The sequence below is a fragment of the Triturus cristatus genome, chromosome 5_1 (assembly GCF_964204655.1).
Source record: "Triturus cristatus chromosome 5_1, aTriCri1.1, whole genome shotgun sequence".
Taxonomy (NCBI): domain Eukaryota; kingdom Metazoa; phylum Chordata; class Amphibia; order Caudata; family Salamandridae; genus Triturus; species Triturus cristatus.
In genome coordinates, this window is record NC_140587.1 from 807,767,920 (window position 1) to 807,792,345 (window position 24,426).

A 24,426-nucleotide genomic window follows, 5' to 3' on the forward strand; every position below is an offset into this window, starting at 1 on the left:
CTGCTTTCGGGCAAATTTCTGTGAAAAAGATATGCTTTAAAATGTACCATTTGCTCTAATTTTTTCAACATTTTCTCTCAGGGAGAAGAGGAGGAGGTCTGGCACACTCGCTGCGCTCTCTCACTACCATTCAGGGCAAAATATCTCTTTCACTTTCACAGACCACCAGATACCACTGCAAGAACAGGAAGTTCACACTGTCGTGATGAGCACTGGTTCAGTGGTGTAGCTAGGGGGGCAGCCTCCCCCACTTTTACTTTCCGTCTTAGGGCGTCAATAGCAGGCACCACCCAGATCCTCAATGTGCTTGCCGCAGAGCGGCAAACGCAGGGACCGCCATGGGCGGCCAGAGGGCTAGCTACGCCACTGCACTGGCTTCTTTCGGCAGCCTTCACTAGACATTACAATTTTGGTTTTGTATAATATACACTTTAAACAGTCAAATGCACACTCTTCTGATTAAATAGAAAGTAAAAAACAAATTTAAAAAAAAGTTGTGACTATGTTTCTTTATTTTGAGTACACGAAAAACATGTTTGAATAAAAACTTCACCTCCATGTTTTGCACGAGTGATAAGGCCTTGCAAAGGATCATGTATCAACATTTATTAACAATCAGAAATAATTTAAGCCAATAACATAATTTATTTCAATAGATGATCTACATCAAATAATACATGCGAACAAAACTGCTAATGTCCTTTTCCTCAGAATCACTTTTTCGCTCTCCTATGATTATCAGTACATTTCCTATTGCGGTATGCACTAGCTGAACTATTAAATAATGACCGTTTGTGGCATAAATATTTTAGGTTCTTAGTGCTGTTCTGTGTTTGTGGTACTATATCTTCTTCAGACAATCACAGTTTTTCAAATAATACAAAGAGAGACGAGTAGTGTTTTCCTATGTATTTCATGCCAGCACCCTTATAAAGGTGAAATCGAAAAAAGACATTTTGTGTATTGTTACATTATTCATGCAATTATTATAAACTTCAGTGACGTCAATTATTGTGATGTCATCAGGCTTGTGGGCTTGTGATGTGACTTCCTGGCAAGATTCAGGGTCAAATGTCTTTTGCTGCCACATCCTGTGATTTTTTTTTTAGATGAAATGGTGCATGATGTAATTTCCGTTACACATAGCATTTTGGCAAATTGCCCTCCATGAACAGGTCTCAGCAATGGCATGCTGTGCTTATGTACGTTACATGATGCTGATACAGCTTCGCAATCACACACCATAATTACACAGATTGCAATGGTGCTGTTGCAATTTTTCACCAATATTTCGGCAAAGGCTGATCAGTTTAAGAACATGTTTTATTTCTCTAACAGCCGAAAAGGCAGTGCAAATTTTCACCGCATTACGTGCAATCCTTAAAATTTGGAAAAGTGGTGTAGGATTGCAACGCTTCAATATATATCATACAGTCCTTCATGGTACTTCCTATCATTGTTACAAGGCCAATCTGCAGAAGTGTGGAGGAAAGTTAAGAACCTTTGTTACAACCTAATTCTGCTCCACTTGGACCTGCATCATAAATATGAATGAGATCAGTCATGCACACTTCCCAGGTATCAGACATAATGTACCATCCAATGAGGTCCTAATACTCACTGATAGGTTTTTGACTGAAATGTATTCTTTCCATTCAGTTAGATTCAATATCCAACTTACTTCCAGTGTATCCTGGCAAACGTGAATCTGAACAGTTCAGCAGACACGTGTTTCGCTCAAAATAGTGTGAGGCTCAAAGTAAGTTAATTGATTAGAGACTCTGGACTGATCCTCATTGATCGATAAGTTTGAATGCAAGTATCAGAAAAGACTAGACTAAAGTGATATACTTGGGCCTGAAATTGTGCAATGGTTTATTGATCTGAGTTAAACACATGTAGGCTATTGTGTTGGGTTTCTAATTGAGCAGCAACCCCTCCAAGACTGGCTTTAGCAGCGACTGAGTCACCAATAAAATGTCCTAAATGTGGAGTAGGGGAGATGACCTGTATATGTTCTTCAACTCCCATTAACTCACACCATTCTGTATGAGGTAACTGAGGTACTACACAAGGTATTCAGCCATCCAACCCAACACAAACATTTTGTGCTAATTAATATTGAATGTGGTAAGATTTTTTTAATCTCATACTATTAGCAACAACATGAATTTTTAAGCATTGGAAGTTGGACAGCATGCCTATCCTACATGAATAGTTGTGGATAACTACAGATAGCTGCTTTGACACTGAGGTCTATGTTGGCAAGATATAAACTTTATGGGGATGTTTCTAGCAACGGTTAATTACTAATGTATTCTTGTTTAAAAAATGTAATAAAACATGTTGAAATAAAAAAAATAAAAACTTTTGCTCAAAAGTTCAAAGATTTAACATCAACTGTAGATCAGGATGCGCCCGGGTAAACACACTCCACTAAATATAGACTGAAAGAGGATTGGCCACATTCTGGAAAATCTCGGACTCTGGCAAATACAAGGACAGAAAGAAATTCTGGGAGTTCCATCAATTGCTGTATTATTACACAAACGGTCGCCAGGTTCTGAATTATTTCAGTACTTGTATGCTGCATCACCCTTGATCCCCTGTCATAAAACAACGATGGGGCTCTTTTTTACGCAACATCCTTGGGCTAAAGTCATTGAGAAGAAACTTTTATTTTAACACCTTCGTTTACCTGCATATGGAGTTGTTTTCCCTTTTAATCCATTGCTACTGTCGTCAAGGTGCTCCCACATTCGCTCCTTTCTGAATATACAGGATGCTGATGTTTTTCTCTATAATAGCTGTGCTACAGGCACTGGAAGTGCACCTTCATCTTTAGATCTTGTGTATATACACAATGCTGTTTCCCCAATTAATCAAGTACTCCTATTTGTTGTAGCTCACTTCCCCTATTCTGCAGTGGTCAGGATGCTGTGGCCTGGCCATCCTCAAGCTGGGTGCTGGGTGCAAGTTTGTTTGTGTGTGTGTGTGCTGCCTCTCCTCTGCCTTGATACATATATACACGGTGTGATAAAAGTCATAGAAACACTTGTGTTACACCACCATATCACAAGTATTGGTATGCAAAGTTTTTTCAGAAGTATTTTTTTTCATCAGGAATGATTAGCAGAGTTACTGATTTTCTTCATCGTGTATTTTAAAAAATTGTGGAGTTTGTGTTGCCCTGGCAAGGGGTTGCTTTGCACAGTGAAATAATGGTGATCGCAATCAGCACCCAGAGAACCGCCACACACACCCTTGTCACAAGCAAGCTTGACCACAGGACTACCCTCTATGCTGAGATCAACAAAAAACTCAGCAGAAAGCTGCAGACCATTCAGAAAGCAGTGGCCAGAATGACTCTCAACCTCCTGCACTGCAATCACAGCACACCACTCCGGAAGCAGCTCCATTGTCTCAATTCAACATGTACAATTCAAACTCCTCACCCACATTTACAAGGCACTACATTACACTGGCCCAGCATACCTCAACAATTGCATCTGCTTTCACAAACCTTCCATAAACCTTCGCTCTTTCGGTCTCCTACTTGCACACATCCCACGTATGTATAGAAAAACGGATCTGAATTCTGAGCCTTCTCCTACATCACTCCTAAATCATGGAATGACCTACTGTTACACTTAAGAAACGCTTCCTCCCTTCATGAATTCCGCAAGAAGTTGAAGACTTGGCTTTTGGAGTAGTCCCACTAGGCCCTATGTTTGCCTAGACTCACACCTGCTCAGCACCAGGGTACTTTCCAGAGTGATGGTGCGCTCCACAAATCTACATAACATAACATGGTTACACTAATATAGCCCGTCCAAGCCACACATGATCTGTGGTGCTTGACTGATGCTACTTGTGTGCTTGAGTCATAGCTGCACGCTGCAAAATAAATGTAGAATGTTTCTGTGCATGCACCTTTAACACATCGTTTCTAGTCCTATGGTATCACAAAAGCAAAGACGTTTTTTGCAAAGTAGATCTTCAACTACCATTTTTAATGGTAAAAAAAGGATGATGGCAATAAATTGCTACAGAAATGTTGATTTTCATGCTGCTGTCTAAGTGAAAAATGTACTAGCTATGCTAAAATGTAAAATAAAACATCAAAAACGTTTACAATTTCACATAACCCAAATCAAAAGTTGCAGATTGATGCCTCGTAGTGAATGACGTAGATAAATGGGTTTTGTTTTTTCAAGAAAGCTTACTTACATGCAAACCAAGAATATGTATTTCTTATACTCACCTTACAACAGTGTGAATTAATGCATTGGGTTAAAGATGAGTTCACCAGTGATTTCCCAAAGTCCAATTCAATGCCATCTCAGCATACCTCTGGAAGAGTCAAAAGGAAAAAGTTGTTAGAATGGCCTCAGTCTTGACAAAAGTTAATCTTTGATTCAGACTATGGGTTCAACAGTAAATTGTTCTGCACTTCTTGATATGCAATGTGTTACAATATTTAAGGAATTTACTGCTTTGATTTAAGATAGTGGTATAGCCCACCACAGAGGGCTATACCACTGGCTAAAGGCCCTGGCTATAAGGTTATTCGGACATTCCACACACCGGGGGAAAAACTTTCTAAATTAAAAAGCGAGAAACACAAAGATAGACTTTGGAATGTTGGAGCAGAAAGCTTATATCAGCTGTGATCCACTCCGTTTGTCTTCAATGAAGCTCTCAACATTCCAATGTTCTAATATTACTGTAAATATGATAATAGCTTGTCGACCTGGATACTTTTGTCTATCCAGACTTGACCCCAAGACACCTGATTCATTATTTTTCCCCAATTTGTTGTAGACACCATTGGAGAATAATCTGCATTTCTAGTTACGTGGAGTTCACCCAAAAATTGGCACATGGGCAGAGCTTCTGTGTAAATTAGTTTCTCCACGCACATCTCACCCGAGTGCAATATTTTGGGATATGGAAGGAGCTGGAGGGTGGCTGGCGCAGACATGCTTCCACTCCATATTTTTAAACGATGCTCTTAAATTTGCACCTGGGCATGTTCCCTGTCTGCATAACTGGCTCCCGCACACAAATGCAAATGCAAAGACCAGAACTGTAGTACTGGATAGCATGTCCACCTTTAAATTAAGAAGAAAATTATAAATCAACATTGAAGCTCTCGGGCAAAGTTATAGGCTGCAAGATGTGACCCCGTACACAGGGGTGTTAAACAGGCCCCCGCATCCCCCGCAGTGCGGGGGGCCCCGAGCTGCAGGGGGCCCCCTCATTACTGTACTCACGCTGGAAAGCTCTGGATTAAATCCAGAGCGGGGGCCCCTCAGTGTACCTTGCAGGGGGGCCCCTTCACCTTTCGTTACGCCACTGCCCGTACAGAACACTAACAACCTTGGGGCACAGCCCCGTTTAGACCTAGTACGTTCACAATACCAGGGAATGTGTGGTTTGTTGCTCAATTTTCAAGATGGTTTTCCTTTGTGTAAGCTTTAAGACCATCATGCATTTCATTGGTTAAATTGTCAGCCAATTACAAAAGTCTATAAACGTAGCAGCCAGATCTCAGTGTAATACTGCAGAATGCTGAGGTTTTAAGACTTTCTCTAATTTGTATCTTGAGCTGGTTTTAGTACTCCTGTGAATATATACACCAGAATTGACTACGTGCATAGGGAAACCATGCATAAACAATAAAAAATTATATCGCAAATTACCAAAGCTACTGCTGATTTGAATTACATTCTCCTGAAAAAAAGGGACATTCAGGAGTTTTTGAAACTCTATGCTCAACTCTTTACACAAATGCACACAATTCCTTTTAGACCTCCACAGAATTCCTGCAGAAATATTATCCAACGGAATTGATTACAATGTTTAGAAAGAGAGAGCCGTTCTGAAGGTTCAGAGTTGATGTCCTAGTCTTAAAAATGTTGAAAATTCTTGACGATTGCGTGCACTCAATTTGAATATTCACCCTAAGATTAATCGAGCGATCTCTCTCAGTCTTCTGGACACACTTAAGAATGTACTGCCCTCTGACAAGATTAATGACTCCATGTGTTTTTTCGACTTTTTTATTAGCTTGTGTCCAAATTCGCTCATGTTCTCCGTGCATATACATTTCACTACTCTTCACCAGTATTTTTTGAATAATTAATTCTGCTCAAAGTTTACCATTTGCAGTTTTGTTACATACAATGAGGGGGATGGTGTGAAATTCAAAAGGAGATTGTTTAAAAGGTACAGAGAAGCGCTCCTGTTGTCCCTACTCATCACTTACACATAACATTAAAAAAAAGCCATTTGAGTGAAATGCCCCTTTTTACCCCAGGCAAGTACACCATACAGTAAAGGTAGACATTATTGTTCTCTACAACTCAAGGTTGCGTTGTTGCTGGTCCCGTCCCCTTTCCTAGGTTGTAGAGATGCAGAAGCTGGCAGCATCACCTTCACTGGGCTCACAGCTGTCTGCAGGCTATACAAGTAATAACTTCAGGAAGAGAAGAGAAGGGAAAGGGAAAGGGGAAGGGGAAGGGGAAGGGGAAGGGGAAGGGGAAGGGGAAGAGAAGAGAAGAGAAGAGAAGAGAAGAGAAGAGAAGAGAAGAGAAGAGAAGAGAAGAGAAGAGAAGAGAAGAGAAGAGAAGAGAAGAGAAGAGAAGAGAAAGGCGAGGATCTGTTAAGGCTGTCCAATGCAACACACTTAGAAGATGGTAGGAAATGTAAGAAACAGGCCTGGTGCGCTACGTTGAACAGGCCAATCCAAAAAAGGTAGACTGTTTTCCTAGGGGTTCACTTTGTTAGCTTTCATCGGATACCAAAACAATCTCCAGAGGAAATGCATATGGTGCTATCAGCAAACCCAATCAACAGTGCACTTAACTAGCATTTGCAATGCAATCAGTCTCACCTTTGAGACCTTATATGTATTTAGCTATGCAGCACATTAACCTGGGTGCTGAAATATCTACCGTCCTTTAACATGGAGGGAAAGTAAGCACCAAACTGCGTGACCCACCAGGTATGGGAACACATGGAGAGAAATATTGCCTTTTAGCAGGAAATGGTATAGTCCAAAGCTCTGTTTTAAATATAAAATCAGGGCCTTCGGTGGTCATATCACTGAAAATACAAGATTTGAAGAAAATATTATTGTCTACGGGTGCTTGTGGAAGACAATTTCTATGGACTGGAATCTAGAGAATGCTAAACTGATTCTGGTATTTTACGGACCTCTGCTGGTCGTTTTCTATCAAGAAAGTTCAATAGAGGCAGTTGCCAATTTTTTTTTTAAAAAAGTCCCTGAGCAGAAAGCAATTCTGGTATTTTACAGACCTCTCCTAGTCGTTTTCTATCAAGACAATTAAATAGAGGCAGTTAAACAGAAAAAAAAGTCTCTAAGCGGATGCAGACCTGTCCTAGGGCTGATCTCTAGAGCCCACAAAGTTACACATATAAGTATATATTAAAGTATATACAAGAGGCCTTGAATGCTCGACCTAAAAATGAAGAAAATTGCTTAAAAGGTATTCCAAATTTATGGAAAAAAAACAAATCTCATTTGAATTTATTAGAAGAAACTATTTCTTTAAAGTCTATGTGAAAAGTAAAAAGAAAAATGTATTGTGTACACCAAAGAGATGAATGGGAACTAGGCATCCCACATGGCTTGCATTAAAGACCGTGTGGATGGGTAAGAGGTAGGCATTTTTCTCAGGAAGGATTTTAAATTTGCTGCAGAAATGTTCAGTGGACTATCTGAGCAATGCTCCAAGGTGCTGAGATGTATCTGGTGAGAGTTCTTGGTCAAGTGAGGACTCCTAGTTAAATGATTCCCAGTTCTCCAATATCAAGGGCCTTGTAGATTATAAGTGTGTGGGAATTTATCACATTTCCAGTGTGGTACATTTTCACCCCTCCACCGCCCATATACTCTCCTCTAATGCTAAACTGAACTCTGTAACAGAGACAGGAGTTACCATATAGTAATTGGGTGTATGTCCAAGTTGACTTTCACCCACCCAAGTTTGTAATTAATCAAGACTCACTGTTATTTCAGTGCTTCTTTCCTGAAGATATGCATGTCAATGAGCAACAGCACAAAAAACACAAGTGGTGCGAACAACTACCGCTTGTGTTCTGGCCATTCTCATTATCACGCGCTTGTGGTATAATATTAACGCATGTGATGTTGTGTAATAGCGTATTTTAGGAAATTTAGTATAACAAACGTAAACCTGAAGTTCGCAAAGTTGTGCAAAGTAAACTGGTATGATTTTAATAGATTTAACTGAGTATGCTTCAGATTTTTTAGGATCCCATAAAAGTCATGCATTTGCTTAAATCGCAGAAGGGAAGCTGTAGCTCAATAGATTTTTTACTTTTAAAAACATTGCTATGAATTGAGCAGAGCAGTGTTGTCTTAACGCATGAACATGCTGGGCAGTTGCCCTTGGCCCCACAAGCAAAGGGGCCCCATGCAGACCAGAATTTAACACAAATTTTCCATTAAATATTTTTAGTCCTGTTAGTGGTTGTGTAGGCAGGGCCAGTGCACTGCTTTGCCCGGGTGCCTATAATGCTGTTAAGACGGCTCTGGAGCAGAGAAGCCATTTAATGCATGTGATTATGGCTTCTCTCTCACACATTATCAAGTGCCACGACTACCTTCAGTATGCAAATGAACACAATGCAAAAAAAAATCTGCTAAATCAACAAGCCCCTATGGGAAACGGTGCTTCAACAAAATGCGTAGTTATTAAGCGAATGCTGCTCGCGCCGCAGATGTTAAGAAGCGCATTTTGTACTGCTGTTTAAAGGAAATATACCGAAAGAAGTGGCGGCTTGAGGCATCTGGTTAAAAATGCATGACCCATCTCCCTAAAGAGAGGCATTAAGTGCTTTAAAGTAGTGTAAAAAAATAACTCCTGGTAACAGAGGTGGAGTGCAACGTGCATGTCACGACGGGAGAGTGAGTGAAGCTGCTGGCCAGGCTGTAAGCATGTTGTGTTTCTGGGTCAGTTGGCAGAACTACTGACAAGCAACGCTGCAGTTATTGAAAGTACTCTCATGATGTGACGAATAAATAAGAAACCCACAAAACATATCAGATGTCACTGCTGCACTAATTCCCCCATGGACTTAAAAGGAGGAGGAATAAAAAACGCAGGTAATATTTATGTCTGGTACTTTAATGCCTTAGCAGAAGCGTTAGCGTGCACAGCAGGAGACCCTGGGGTGTAGCTCAGTCAGTGATATTGGGAGTGTGAGAGCATCAGATTTCCCGGCCATCACGCTGGGATATAATGTTAAAATATGTTATATGACAAGCAGGGCGAATGAGTGGGGCTTAAGAGACAGGAAGGGAGAGGAATAGGGATTAATAGGAGTAACTAAATGAGAGAAACACAATATTTTGTCAAATAAACATTTTTAGGGCTTTTAAAACAGAGATGAGTGAGAGTGTGTGTGTGTTTTTGTCAGTATATGCATGCAAAAATACCAGGTGAAATCCGACAGACACCTCACCATACCCGACTGAAAGCACCTGTACCAAACAATTCATCGGAAAATACATTTATTGAGGGAGGTTGGGGAATGTAACACCCCAAACACCCCCCCCCCCTTGAAGGTACGCCCCTGAGGAGACCCTTGACATAAGTAGCAAGTTATTTCTTTTGAAATTAAACCCATAACTGGCCACCGCTGTGCATATTTTTAAAAAAACATTTTGTCTCACTATACCAAAGAACATCATCTTTGTGATACAGGAACCGCAACTTGCATGAACACGTTTTAGTGAGCACAGGGAGTCCTACTCACAAAGATAAGTTTGCATGGGGAGATCCGCGCATATCGAGATCTCCACCAGAATTCAACATTTCCGTACAGAGATCTCTGCCTAGATTTAGACTTACGGGTCTCCAGAAGTGGAGACTCCCACAACTACATTTACTACCATAAAGTTACTATCAGTAATTTTCTGGCTGTTTGTGGAGATCTTCAGCACTGGGGAGGCTATCTCAGTATAGAAAGTAATAGGTAACCTTCACATCAAATCTAATTATATTTTAAATTAATGTTTTATATAGATTTTTTAAATTAATTTATATTAATTACATTACCGGTTTCACCCTCTTACTGTATCTAGTGTTTATGGTGAAAAATATATATTTAAAATTATAATAAACTAGTTAACAACATTCTAACATTGAAAATATTAAACAAATATTTAAAGATGCATATATACTCTTGCAGTAGAAGTAGGTGTACATTTAGTGAACTGAAATTGTATTACACATTTGTGGGTGTATTTTCATTGACCTGTACATTCTTAAACTCTTGTTTACATTTTCGAGACCCCACCACATTTATTAGTTATGATTTCCTATTTCTCACCACTCACCCATGTCCCTTCCACATTACTACTAGCATGTGCAGAGATCTTCAAACTTGAGGCAAAAATCTCCATACAGAAAGGAAAGGAGAGGTGAGGTGGAGTTCTCCGGCCGGAGGTTTGTGAATTGCATTTTGGAGTTTAAAGAAACTGGGTTTTTGATTGAGTGGGTGATCACCCTTCCCAAGGAACAACCACAATCCTTGTCAGAGTGAACCACACAAGTCACAAAAGTAACCTGCACTTAATCCTCTGGTAGCTGTGCACAAAAGTAGTGAGGCTTAAATTAGGGGCACTGTGTTAAGTATTTATGCAGCACACAAACAGTATTAAAGTGAAAAAACAACACAAGAGATATCCCAAACCAATAAAAAAATATATAGAAAAAAGAATCAATAAAATGAGACCAAAACAACAGAAATCCAATTAGCAGATGTACATCATTAAAGGTTTAAGTAAAAATAGTGTCAAGAAGCAGAAAACAGTAATGGGGGTTATCCGGTCGCGCTAGACCAGAACAAAGTCACAAGTTCAGGCCAACCATGGTGGACTGTGGGCTAGATACAGGGACTAGGTTAGTCATGCTTAAAAAATTACCTCCTCAAAGGCTGACGTGCAAAGTTCAAAACTTCAGGATTTCACAGGAGAAGCTCAATTGATACCAGCCAAGGTTCCCGGAGCTGGGGTGGCACCTATTGAGGATTAGGATATATCTCCAGCAGAGGCCAGAAGAGCTCAGGCATGTCCAGTAGGTCCAGTCAGATCTGGCTGCAGGTACAGGCAGGGCCAGTTGCAGCAGGTCAACTGTGCAGTTGAAGGGAGGCCTCTGGAGCTTGTTGAGTCCCTGTAGCTCAGAACAGGAGGTCAGTCAACTGAACCTTGACGTCAGTCAGGTCTCTCTGGGGACAAGGAGATGGGTCAGTTCTCCTTCAACAGCCTCAAGAAGCAGGGCAGTCCTCTGGGAAATAAGCAAGCCTCAAGCATTAGGGCAGTCCTCTGGTAGCAGCAGGAAGGTCCTCTCAGAAACAAGGCAGGCTTCAAGCAGCAGGGCAATCCTCTGGAGTAACAGCCAGTCCTTCTGAATTCTTCCACGGGTCCAGTAGTGTCTCAATATTTATACCTGGTGTCACCCTTTGAAGTGAGGTCACCTTCTAGGCCACCCCCACATCTGATTATGGAAAGTTTCTTCCTTCCCTTTTGTTCGACCTGCCCAGTCTTTAAATAGCCTAGGGTGACAAGACACTTGTGTCAAGTTCCTTTGTAGTTGTGCTGGAGGCGGCCCTTTGAAATCTAAGCGGGCAGGGAACAGCTCCTACTCTCCCATCCTGGCAGGATGGTCCTCTCCTAGCTTCATCCAGGTCCTATTGTTCACTCTCTGAGCCAATACTCATTACTGACGGGGGAATAATTAACAGGTCGAGGCAGCTGGAAACTTCTAGAAGGCCTCAGAAATTTTAGGGCAGGAAAATACCAACTTTATAAAAGTGGAATTCTTTTAATTGTTAACTAAAATCCGACTTTACCATTACAGAGAATTTCAAATTACAATCCATTTGAGTCCAAACATGACATTTCTACCTGTTACCAAAAAAAAGTTAGCGCTTATAATATAATAACCCTATGGTATCCTATGGGAGAGGCATGCCTCACAGTAGGGAATTTTAGATGGTTTGGGAATCTTCCTATGCCAACTAGTGGCAAAACAGTCCCATGTCTTTGATGATTTGAAATAGATTAAAATACTTTGCAATTACGGGAATGTTGTTTTTGGCCTGCAAATTCTGAAAATTAATAACAGTTGTCGTTTGGCTGTTGTAGGTCGATGACAAGGCCCTAAGGGTCGTTCCTTTTTCCTCATTGGTTTTCCAAAGAAGAATAAAAACATTCCAGTGAAAAAGTGAGTTGCTTGCAACCATTGCTATAGATTCTTTAAGCGTTTAGTCCAAATTAGGATTTGAGTAATTGGGCTACATTCATGTTGTTGTAGGAGAAATCCAGGGTAATCTGTGGGTGTAGGAGTACCCCAGGCGATGTTTGGTCCTGCCATGGAAGTTGGCATGTGAATGAGCCAAAGTCTAAGAGGGAATATGATGTGTGTGTGATTACAGTATGTGTTGTATTGTGTAATGGTATATGCAGGGAATGCTAAAGGTGTTTTTATTGTTTTTGTATATTTTGTTTGCAGTACTCAAATGTTCTGAGTCCTGAGGAGAACCCAAAAAGAGAAAAGGGTTCAAAACGCATCTGCAGTGGTTTCACTAAACAAGTGCATTTAACAAAATGACTACTGGAGCTCAGTGTTTGCTAGTGTGTTTAACATTATAAGAGCAGTAAATTGTCCCCGAGTCCTGTATAGGCACTGTTTGGTTACAACCCATTTAGTTAGGAGCTACAAATTGTAATATAAGATAAAAATATGTCAAGCTCCTGAAATGGCAAAAACAAAAAAAAGTCAGAAACTGAGCACAACAATTCTTTGAGTGTCTTATTGTGTTGTTTTGTACTTATTTGTCTTACAAGGATCTTATCGACTATGCCCGCTCATGATTGTTTTTGACTATGTTTGTGCTGTATAGGAAAAAAACTTGTGAAATTGTTCTGAATTGTGTAAATCGTACTCCAAATTTTTTTTCCAACATTTTTCAAATAAATGGTGATCACAGTGATTCAGTTGTGTGATCGCGAATTGAAGTGAGTTTCTGAATGTGTGTCTGTAATGGCAATTCTGGTGTTAGAGTTATTTGAAAGACAGCACATCATAAAAGAACCACGTGCAGATTTTGGTATGCCGTTGGCATGAGGGGTTGGGTTTTTAGCTTTACAAAATAATGGAGTAAAGGTGCGAAACTGAATTTTTCTCAATGATAGCAAAACTACTAATGCTCTCATAGAGGCTTAAACAATCGTGATGATATTGTCTGTTTACATGCACAGTCCTGGAGGTGTCAGATTCACAAGAAAACAACTTTACAAGCATGGATTCCTCCAGTAGACAGACTTCAAACCAGTAATGGACCTACTTGGGGCATATGTAAAAGTCTCCCGCTTCAGTATAATACCATACTGAAGGGATCACACCACAGAATTCCTTATTCCCGCCCAACCCCCCCCCCCCCTCCCCCTCCACATGCCCGACCTAGTTCTGAGAGCTGGAACAATAATATACTGGGAGGTTTGCTGAACACAAAGGTTATGATTAATTCAAGCACTCCATCCATCATTTTTTGTTCAAGCTGATCATAGGCACCCTTTTTTGTTTTATTGAGTTGGTGCCTTTGAGTCTGAACAGGGAATGCGCTTTCTCTATCTCTATCAGGTTTACAAAGAGCTTACATCGGATTTTACTTACGACGTATCATAACGCATGCATGAGTAATCATCGCCTGCAACAAAGAAGTCCATGCGGTTCATTAACCCGCTGCACAGTAGCAGTGCATTCCTGCCCCCGGATCCCCAGGTAAGGCGCCATTTCATCGTACAGTCAAGGCAGGCTGCAAATGAGTCTCCGAGACTTCACTCAACTGTCTCTCTCATACCTAGTCATCCCATATCTGACGCATGGCGGTGAAGCAGCCAGAGGGAATCAGTGTGCCGCTCTACGGCTCATTACTACTCTGTCTCTACTTCCTATCAATCACTTGAAGAGAAACTGTGCTGTTTTATACTGACTTCAATGCTAATCATGGAGCCAACCCCCCAGGTTGTCTGTGCATGTCTTGGCATACATTTTAAGGATGAAGCAGAAACTCACTATACCTGACAGATAACATGCCATATTGATAGATTACTCAGAATGAAAATAACTAATAAAACAGCAGGGTTGCTTTTTCATAATACTAGACAACTGTTAAGAAGTAAGAAAAAAGTTAAAATCCCTCTTTTTATGTAAAAGTTCGATCATTTTCAGGTCACTTATGTCTTCAAAGCAGTATCTTGCACTCACCATGCTAGCCACCCATTCTGTTCCCCCCTAAACCCAGCTATGTTAAAAATTATAAAGTGAAATTACCCCTATTCTATTTGCCCAATTATTACTGAAGGCCAAAAATGCATTCTTGTTAAATTCTCAACCACTTAGGTCGTTGGAACTTATGCTTTTTCCCCCTGGAAATTCATGAAAAACTAAAGCAGAGATTTCTTCTCCACTGTGGCACTGTTTTACTCCCACACCTGCTTTTGACAGCACTCTAGTCTGCTAAAAGAAAAATCCGGGTGATAATATCTCTCTAGGGAAAAACACATTCTATTGTGAGACTGCAAACACTTTGACTTACACATATTACTTTGCCATAAATTTATTTAGTTTTCGGAATTTAATCATTGTTTTAAGTCTTCTAAACCTTCCTCCACATGACGCTTCTCACAGCTTAAAGTGAGGTGACATATATCACCTCACTTTAAGCTGTTTGTACCAGGAGCGTTTGCCCATTGCTACTGTGGAATATGGGAATGTAATACAGACGATGACATGGGTTACCTTGAATTCTTTGTGTGTTATTTGGTGTTGCATAGTTAGTTAGGGGCAGATACCTTTAGGGCTTCATGAGGTGTAGACATCTTTGCGATACCACTCCGTGTGTGGCTTTATGCTACACATTCTTTAGATTTGGAGCACTTGTACATGAGACTTCATTATACTGACACCTGTCCTTGTTTCTCTGATTAATGAGGCTTTCCCCATCTCTAGTATAGAGCAGAGTAAGTTAGATTCCTGTAGATTTACTAATGACTATGCAGGAGGATCGCATTCTTCAGTTTCATCTTCAGATACTTTTCCTCATCTTTTTCATCACAGTGACTAAGTTTCTTGTTAATATGCTCCTTTTCATTGAGACTGAATTTCATTAGGAGATTTGGATTAATTTTGGTGAGTTTGTATTTCTACAATATACTTCTGAGACTCATTTACATTAGTTTGTTTATGAGTTTATAATAAACCCATTTAACTTCACCTAGTAGTTCTGGCCTTATTGTGTGACACATCTGTTTCACTGTTATTGCAATTTGAAATTGATGCTAACTCCCTTTTACCTCTCAAGCAACTACGAAGATTAGTGGACCAGAGAAGAAGATTACATTGAAGAGCTCATAGCATTCCCAACTCTGTGCCCTTTACAACTGCTAACCAGTGGTAAAGTGCTTGGGCTCTCCCTGGTATATATGGCAAAATTGGTATACACGTTTGTCACATTTAATTATGTTGTACGTCCCTAGTATATGGTACCATCTGCACCCACGGTCTGCAAATGAAATGCTACTAGTGGGCTGCTGTACTCATTGTGCCACCAACTACAGTGGCACTGACTAAAAAAACATGTTTCCAGGCCTGCTATGGAAGCCATGCAGTTATAAAGCTGCCCTTACGACCTGTCAAAATAAGCCTTTTGCCAGGCAAAACCTTCCCTTTTAATACCTATAAGTCAATCCTAAGATCGGGCGTAAAGGCTTTGCAATTCCCTAATTGCGAATCTTTGTGAATCGCAATTAGGAAATCGCAAAACGGCATGCATGAATGTGGCAGTTCACTTTTTGCGATTCCTAAGGGGTTGCAAATGACCTACCTCATGAATATTAATGAGGTAGGACTCAATTTGCGACCCCCTAGGAATCGCAAAAATCACAGGGATGGTGGCCTGCTGAGATCAGCAGACCACCATGTATGTGATTGATTTTAAATAAAGCAATCATTTTTTTTGTTAAGCAGTCCATTTTCCTTAAAGGAAAACAAGATGCTTTACAAAAAGAAAAATTAAAAGTTTTCTTTTCATTTTTTAAGTTACAAACATTCACAAAGGGGAAAGGGCCACTTGGGGACCCCATCCCATTTGCGAATGTCTTACCACCTACTTGAAGTAGGTGGTAATATGCAAATGTTTTGCTACCGCATTCACCTTCATAAAACATTCATGCATACTGTTAGGATTCGCTATTTGGAAGGGACGCCCTAAACACACCCCTTCCAAATAGCAAATCGCAAACCCACTTTGCAATTCAGTAACAGGTTACCGAATCGCAAAATTAGAATTGATGCATCGCAAAACCATTTCTTGTAATCGGTTTGCGAGGAGAAAAATGCTAGATGCATCTGGCCCTTAGTGTTTTACATGGTCTAGCAGTGAAAAACATAAAACATCCAAAGTAATTTTTTCATTGCTAGGTTGGCACTCCCATAGGTTAACCCTGATGTACATTATTACATTTAGTTAAATTCAGTTTGGGTATAGCTAGACAAATGAATCCTGGACTCAACAGTAAATTAAAATCCAATGTAATGGTCAAGTCGGATTGTATACTACTATTTTGGAAATTAGAAATATACACAAAATGAGAAACCTTAGCAATTCACAGAAAAAAAACATAGCTTTCAGGGGTGTTATAGTTAGCTGGACATTTCACTCGTACAAAACCATTGAAATTCCTCCGTTATAGTTAGTTCTACTAACTAGAAATCGCGCACCCGCAATCCACTGCTGATGATGTCACATATTACATTATTCATGACATGGTCAGTGACATCACTGATGACATCTCAAATGACATCACTGATGACATCATCCAGTGAATGTGTTTTGGTTCGATATTTAAATATGTATTATATATATAGCAATCTGCATTGAAGAATGAGTGGAATGGAGGATTTACTAGCAGTGTGATTGACTGTTTAAGTGACTAATTTAAAGTGTCTCACTAAATATATGGGATAGTGATTAAACTGTGTGAATATCTGTATCACTCTGTCTCCTGTTGTGTAAACTACTGCATACGTTGGTTACTAGCTATGTGAAAGTCTATATTAGTTATTGATTAGTTAAGTGAGTATTTTTATGGGAGCGTGAATGTGTGTGTGGTTGGGTGGGAGGTGTCTGACTGTCCAAAGATGTGTAAATAGTAGATATGAGTTTAAGACTGCATGTGGAAACAGTTGTTTGGGTGAGTGAATGTTTTTATGGGTGTGGTGATGATTATATATATTTCTCAATGATACATGTCCAACAAGGTAGAAATGTAAAAGGCAGTGCATATGACAGTTGTTGTATATAAATAAGTATACATAAGACTCAGTGATTCTATGAGTGACTGTATGGATAACTGTATACTTGTAATTGTGATTTTATAACACACTAAGTATGAGTTACTATCTATATGAATAAATGAAGTGGTGTTTGTATAAATGTGTAGCTGAGTAAATGTAAGTATGATCAATGGTTTGCATAAGTGAGCAGGATGACTGCATACGTGAATAGGATGTATGCTGGTGTGTAATGTAGGTGTATAAGTATATTTGATAGTGTTCTATTGATCTTTGTCAGCATGTATGAGTGAATCTATAGGTAAGTGTTTAGATGTGTGTGTAGATCTAGGAATCACTGAGTGGGTTTTTAGAAACTTATATTGGTGTGTCAATGGTTTCAAATATGGTACTCCATATTTTATATGAGTGATGAAAGGTTATACTAGTGTATGATGAGGTGTATCAGATTGTCACGTGGATGATGTCATCAGTGATGTCACTGACCATGTCATGAATGATGTAATATGTGACATCATCAGCAGTGGATTGCGGGCGCGCGAGTTCTAGTTAGTAGAACTAACTATAACGGAGGAATTTCAATGGTTTTGTACGAGTGAAATGTCCAGCTAACTATAACATCCGGAAACCTATGGTTTTTTCAGTGAATTTCTAAGGTTTTTTAAAGGCTAATTCCTAACTATAACATGTCTCAAACCTATGTTTTTTTCAGTGAATTTCAAAGGTTTTTTAAATGCTAATTCCTAACTATAACATATCTGAAACCTATGTTTTTTTCAGTGAATTTAAAAGGTTTTTAAATGCTATTTGCTAACTATAACATGTCTGAAACCTATGGATTTTTCAGTGAATTTAAAAGATTTCTTAAATGACAATTTTTAAATGTAATAACAGTTATATTTATTTTTTTGATACTGATTTTCTACATTTTTTTAGCTATTTATTTTTACATATTTTATTTTTTAAATTACATAATATATTTTTAATATAAATGGGAAAAATGTTTTTTTAAATATTGAAACTCTGTTTTTTTTGTTTTATATATATTTTTTAAATATATTTATATTATTTTCTTTATTGTTTTTTTTTTGCCAATTTTTTTTGGGGAGTCGCGCACCCAAAGCGTTCCTTTCTCGATCACTGCGCGGAACCTAGCCGCCATTTTAGGATTGTTGTGGAGGATCCGCGTAGGATGTGCGATGGGTGCGTATTTTCGTGTGCGATCGCTATGCGACCGGTACGTGACTCCTGGCGCATACGCAACACATACGTATTACTTTACGCGATGCTCGCGCGTGAAAAGCCCCAGTGGGTGGCGGTCCCCGGGACTGCGGGGGGGCCGTGAGCCCCCGCATATATTCTAAAGAAGCCCCGGGGGGTGGCAGTCCCGAGGGCTTGAGGGGGCCTTTGAGCCCCCACCCATGAATATTGAAGCCACGGGGGTGGAGGTCCCCGGGTCTGGGGGGGCTGTGAGCCCCCCCGTACATAATTTTATAAAGCCCCGGGGGTGGCAGTCCTCTGGGCCCCCATTCACATAATATTATTGCCCCCGGGACTTGGCCCCCCTGGGGGCTAATTACCAACGAAACGCGGGAGCCCGCGCTTCCTTTTTTTTTTTTATCGGCAGGATCTTCGCACACCCTGCGTGCATTTTCCCGTTTAAAAAAAAAAAAAATGTTTTTGGGCCCGGGGGTCCTTGTGGGACCCCCTAAGCAGGCCTAGGGAGTCAGGGTGTTTCTACCCTGCCCCTTTTTTGCATTTTGCGCACTTTTTTCAAGGAATTCTTGTGCCTCGGTTCCCAAGTCACATGGTCGCACTGCCACTGCAACCCACACTAGACTACAGTTCCCAGAAGACAGTGTTTCTGGCTGGTTGTTGTGTGGGAACGGCAACAGGGCAAAGGCGTGTTGTTTTAGGAAGGATAGTCCCAGGTGAAGGTGTTGTCATCAGGCTTCCTCTGGTCCCCTTGAGGTTTCCAGCCCCTGGTGCAGGTTTCAGCCAGGCTGTGAGTCGTAATGACAGTGCAAACGGCTCCTCGCGAAATCGCGAGCTGCTCCTGGCAGCATCAGGGGCGTAACACAGGCCTCCGAAGCCCCCGCGGTGCGGGGGGCCCCCACGCTCCAGGGGCCCCCTCACTCTAAGCGGAGGGAGACGGCTGCGCCTACAAGCAAGCCTCATCAGCCTCCCCAAGTCCCCATAAATTAAACTGTGCGCACACCACGGTGACGGCCACTAAGCCTCCGAGTCTTCCCTCTCATTCTGTCTCGCTCCTCAGTTAGTGAAAACCGAGACTTCAAGAAACGAGTATTACCCTCTCTTTCCTCCTTTCGTTTATTTGCTCCCCTGTGAAATGGATCCAAAAAAGAATAACATTTTTGCTGGAAATGTTGTCTTTTTCTGACACAAGTACAGCCTCCAGGTGGAGAGAAATAAAACATTCCAAATGTGAAAAATAAATAACTAATTAAAGCAAGACATAGTGGTTGAAAGATGTCCAGATTGATTTATTTACACCTAAATACATTAGCGCCACTTTACAGTGTTTGCCAGTGAAGCGCTACTTTTGTTTTCCTGTCTCTCTTTGAACAACATTGTTTTCCCTGTGTGGGAAAGTGCACCTTGCCTCGAGGTACTGAAATACCTGCTTGATGGGTGAATTGGAAAACAAAATGTGTACAGCGACTGTGTGTTAACGAATGTGGTCTTTTTAAACCATACTACCTAAGTTTTGAAAGAATATAAGCCACGGGCACTGAAACGGGTCCCTTCCAGGCCCTGTAGTCATGGCTTTACCTTTTCATGCAAAAGCACTTACTAATTTCAGAATAATGAGTGCAAAAGGAAAAAGGTAACCATGTTGCTCCTGCTTACATATCACATGCTTTACTTAATCTTGCATTCCCTATGAGTGTTTACTTTTTCTAGGATGTTGTTAATTTTTTTTAGGCAGCATATTGCTCTTGTCTAGTGCGTAATTAGAATTGAGTCACATCCAGATGTTTATAGCGGGTCAGTGCAGTGCCAGTGGGGAACAGGATGGTCAGAGCTGCTGAAGTGGAACTGGTGAACCAGGTTCAGCCTTAATGACCAGGCTCCCAGACCACTCTCCTGAGGGAGCACATTCCTGTGCTACACCTTAGAAGGCGCTGCAAGATCTTAAAAGCCCTGGTGTCTTAGCACCAGCAGGTGGACCCTAGCGGTGGCAAGTGTGGATTAACCTTGAAGGCCTGTCCACCCCTATCCATGAAGTTCACCTCCAGTCTTGGGGACAGACCTATGAAGCAGCACACCATAGAGTGGCAGTGACTCTGTCACTGAGGTCACAGGACCCTTGAGCAGGGTGGCTCTAGGGCAGTGCGACCACACCGGGCGCTAACTTCAGGTGGGGGGCGTTGTGTTTGTAAGTATATTATGGTTTTAAAAGCACTTGCTGCCTCCTTCCTGGCCTCCAACATTTTTGGGCAACAATAAAAATGGCTTGATAACTCCAGTGATTAATGTTCTTAGTAGAGAGAGATGGTGTTTTGTCTAGTGGAAGGTTTGACTCATGAAAAGGACTGGCAGAGGTGTAATGTGCATGCTGCTAAGAACATGTGCCATGCATATCACAAAGCGCACATAATGTGAATAGATCAGTGGGTTACTGCTTTTGTCAGAGAGACCCTATTGTTACTTGCAGTTAATAAGTTAAAATCCTAACATAGAACAGTGAGCTATTAACTGTCATGTAAGAGCTGCATGCAAACTCCAAGGTATAAATTAGAGCGTTATGTTTTTTTCCCCAGTCTTCGATTATCCTAATGTTGCAAAAAAGGGTTCATTTGGGTAGAAATCAATTCTGATTATTGAAGAGAACCCCTAACCATGGTATTATGTTTTTAATTCTGAGTTTGTGTTTCTGCAGACCAATCACCATTAAGCTATGCTGCCTACTAGTATGGTTGTCATGTGGCTCCTACACCTTGTAGTCCTTTGTTTTATGTAACATTTCTTACACAGTGATTTACACACATATGAATGATTGCCTCTGTGTAATATGTGTGATGTAAAGTGCTCTGATACCCTACACTGGTATTAGTGGTGCTGTACATTTTCTGATACTTTCTTATTTTGAAAGTTTTACACATGCTAACAGTCTCTGCAAAGATTTTTCCTTATTAGTACTAGTGGAACATACAACTGCAGCAATGAGAAAGGTGACCAGTCAACCTTTGCAAAGGGCCTTCCACTTCACAGCAGCACAAATCACATTTTTTAGCAACTTTGAAGTGTTTGAGCTATAAACAATTTATTAGTTAAAATCGTCAAATTATGCAGCAGATGATGTATTATGTGGCAAATATGGCAAAGCCATAGTTATGTGGAAACATTTTGCAAACTAGGATATTTTGCCATTCATGTTTGAACTCTCTCTCTAGGCATCTTGAAGATGGAAAACTCCTGCATCCATCCCAAACTGGGTTTCGCCCCTTTCAAGGGACTGAAACAGCCTTACTGGCAGTCGCGGAAGACTCTAGAAGGATTCTTGGTGCAGGTAGTTCTCTAGCCGTGATATTGTTAGAGCTCAGCGCGGCATTTGATATGGTTAATCACCGTATCCTAATGCATCGACTCAAAGATCTGGGTGTGACAGGAACAGCCCTGAATTGACTGTGCTCTTTCCTCGAGGGTAGATCCTTCCAGGTCTTCGAGGGCGAGGCCATTTCAAGCCCTAGGCCCCTTTATTGTAGTGTGCATCAGGGGTCGTCCCTGAGTCCCACTCTCTTTATGGTTTACATGGCTTCTCTCGCAGACATTGTTCTACCCTTTGGGGTGCATATAATTACATATGCCGACGACACTCAATTAGTGGTGGCATTTAAATACAAAAGCAGTTCCCCTACTTGTCTTGGCTCATGCCTCAAGGAGGGATGTATGACATTACAACGCGTGTCATTACAACGTGTGCAGTTACATCGCATGCGTTACAACGCATGCAATGTTACAACGCTATGCCATTACAACGCAAGTCTTTACATCGACTTGCGCTGGATGGCGTGCTAACATTAGAAAAGTGTAATTTACTATTCCAACTCCAGTCCACTTAACAGTAGGGAAGGTGTTGGGATAGTAAACTACACTATTTGTAATGTTAGCACGCCATCTAGCGCAAGTCGATGTAAAGACTTGCGTTTTAATGGCATTGCGTTGTAACATCGCATGCGTTGTAACGCATGCGATGTAAAAGCTGCGCGTGGTAAAAACCGCGTTGCAATGTCTGTTCCCCCTCAAGGAGGTGATGAGGTGGATGTGCCATTCCCATCTAAAACTGAACAGTGATAAGACCAAGCTTATGTTGCTCGGTAATCCCTCCCCCTTCGAGGTTTCCTCTATCTGGCCAGCATGTATGGGCCCTGTGCCTATCCCCAAATCCGAAATAAAGCGTTTGGGTTTCTGGCTTGATTCTGAGCTAAGCTTTTAAACCCAAGCAAGGAAAGTTGTTGCCTCCTACTTCGGTATTCTAAGACTGCTCCGTAAAGTGTTGCCTTTGCTACCCCCTCAAGCAAGAAAGCTCATGGTCCAGGCACTTGTCTTATTCCACCTGGACTATGGCAACGCTCTTTATCTCGGTGCTCCCTGTGCGGTCTTTAAGAAACTTTAATTCATGCAAAATTGTGCCGCAAGGATTCTTGAGGGTACTCCAAGCCGCCAGTCAGCCAAAGCTGCACTTAGGTCTTTACATTGGCTTTCCATTCAGGAAGAGTCCACTTTAAAGCCATCTGCACCACCCATGATGCTAGGGGGTGTGGGACCGGATATCATTTCTTCCTTTGTCCAGCCCTACCAAGCCAACAGGCGGTTACGTTCAAATGACCTCCACCTGGCGTCTGTTCCCAGAATCAAGAGGTCCAGAAGTGGCGTCCGGCTCTTCTCTTACAACGCCGTAAAACTCTGGAACTCCTTACAGCTTCAGCTACGTAAAGAGCCAGACCACACCGTCTTCCGCAGGAGGCTCAAAACCTGGCTTTTCCCTAATTGATTGCCACAGCTTAGTGCGGTTCATGTCCTAGCGCTGTGATGCCTTCGGGTAACCATGCGCTTTATAAATGCTATTTCATTTCCTTTCAACTGCTCTTGTGGAAAAAGGGAGGAGAAGTGCTGATGACAGAAACTCCATGGCTGGGAGACAAATGGCTTGCGATTCCACTTTTAAGGATATTTGGGACATTCTGTGATTGGAAATGTATCCCACTTTGTGAATGTATTTTAATGTCAATAACACATGTTTAACCTTAAATTAACATGTGTATCTATTGGTTAAATTAAATAATGTAATAAGCTGTAACCGGTTAGTGAAATGGGAAAAGAATACTAAAAATTGGGATATTTTGCTCTTTCTGCCACACCTCTCACTCCACCCACTGAACCAATCCATTGGTTATTCCCGCCCTCTGATTCTCCTCTCAAAGTTCCCCTACTTTTTTTCACCCACTTCAACCACTGCCTGGCACTAACATACATTAGAGACAACTGTGGGCTTTTACCACTGGGTCTCTTAGAGAATGACACCTAATGTCCATACACGGGGGCTAAACACAGCACGTTTCTGGGTTCTCCGCACAGCGTGTTTGCTATTTGATGCCAGACTTCTGCAGCTTGTAGTGAGGAGATTAAACATCCCCTTGTGCTTGTATAAAACATAGCTGCCAAGTGGCATTGGCACCATGTTGTGTCCATTCGTAGCTTTTATCCAACAACACTTTGCATGCTGGAATGTTTAACCCCTTACTTAGATGGTCACAGCACAACTCCCAGAATGCAAGGCGCTGTTGGCTTAAAATTCAGGCGTGGCTGGCGGTGTCACACGTGACGATAGAGCCATTTGGAGGCAATGGTGAATCTGTAATTTAGAAGGCGTGCCTATACTCTTAGTAAATTGTAAATACCGCCAGTGTTGACACACTGAGGTCTGAGACCTCTGTTTGTTATGAACTAAGGCCCAGTCTGGTGGTTCAGGTCAGTCCTTGTGAGG

The 24,426-nt window shown here is 41.1% G+C and overlaps 1 protein-coding gene across 2 annotated transcripts in view; it reads right to left on the reverse strand.

The window, feature by feature from the left end:
• DLGAP1 (DLG associated protein 1) overlaps positions 1 to 24,426 on the reverse strand; it is a 1,292,753-nt gene that overhangs the window by 625,103 nt on the left and 643,224 nt on the right. For both annotated transcript variants that reach the window (XM_085605839.1, XM_085605838.1), the window contains exon 5: positions 4,265 to 4,353. The gene's annotated coding sequence lies outside the window, so the exon portion shown is untranslated. The remainder of the gene's footprint in view (positions 1 to 4,264; positions 4,354 to 24,426) is intronic.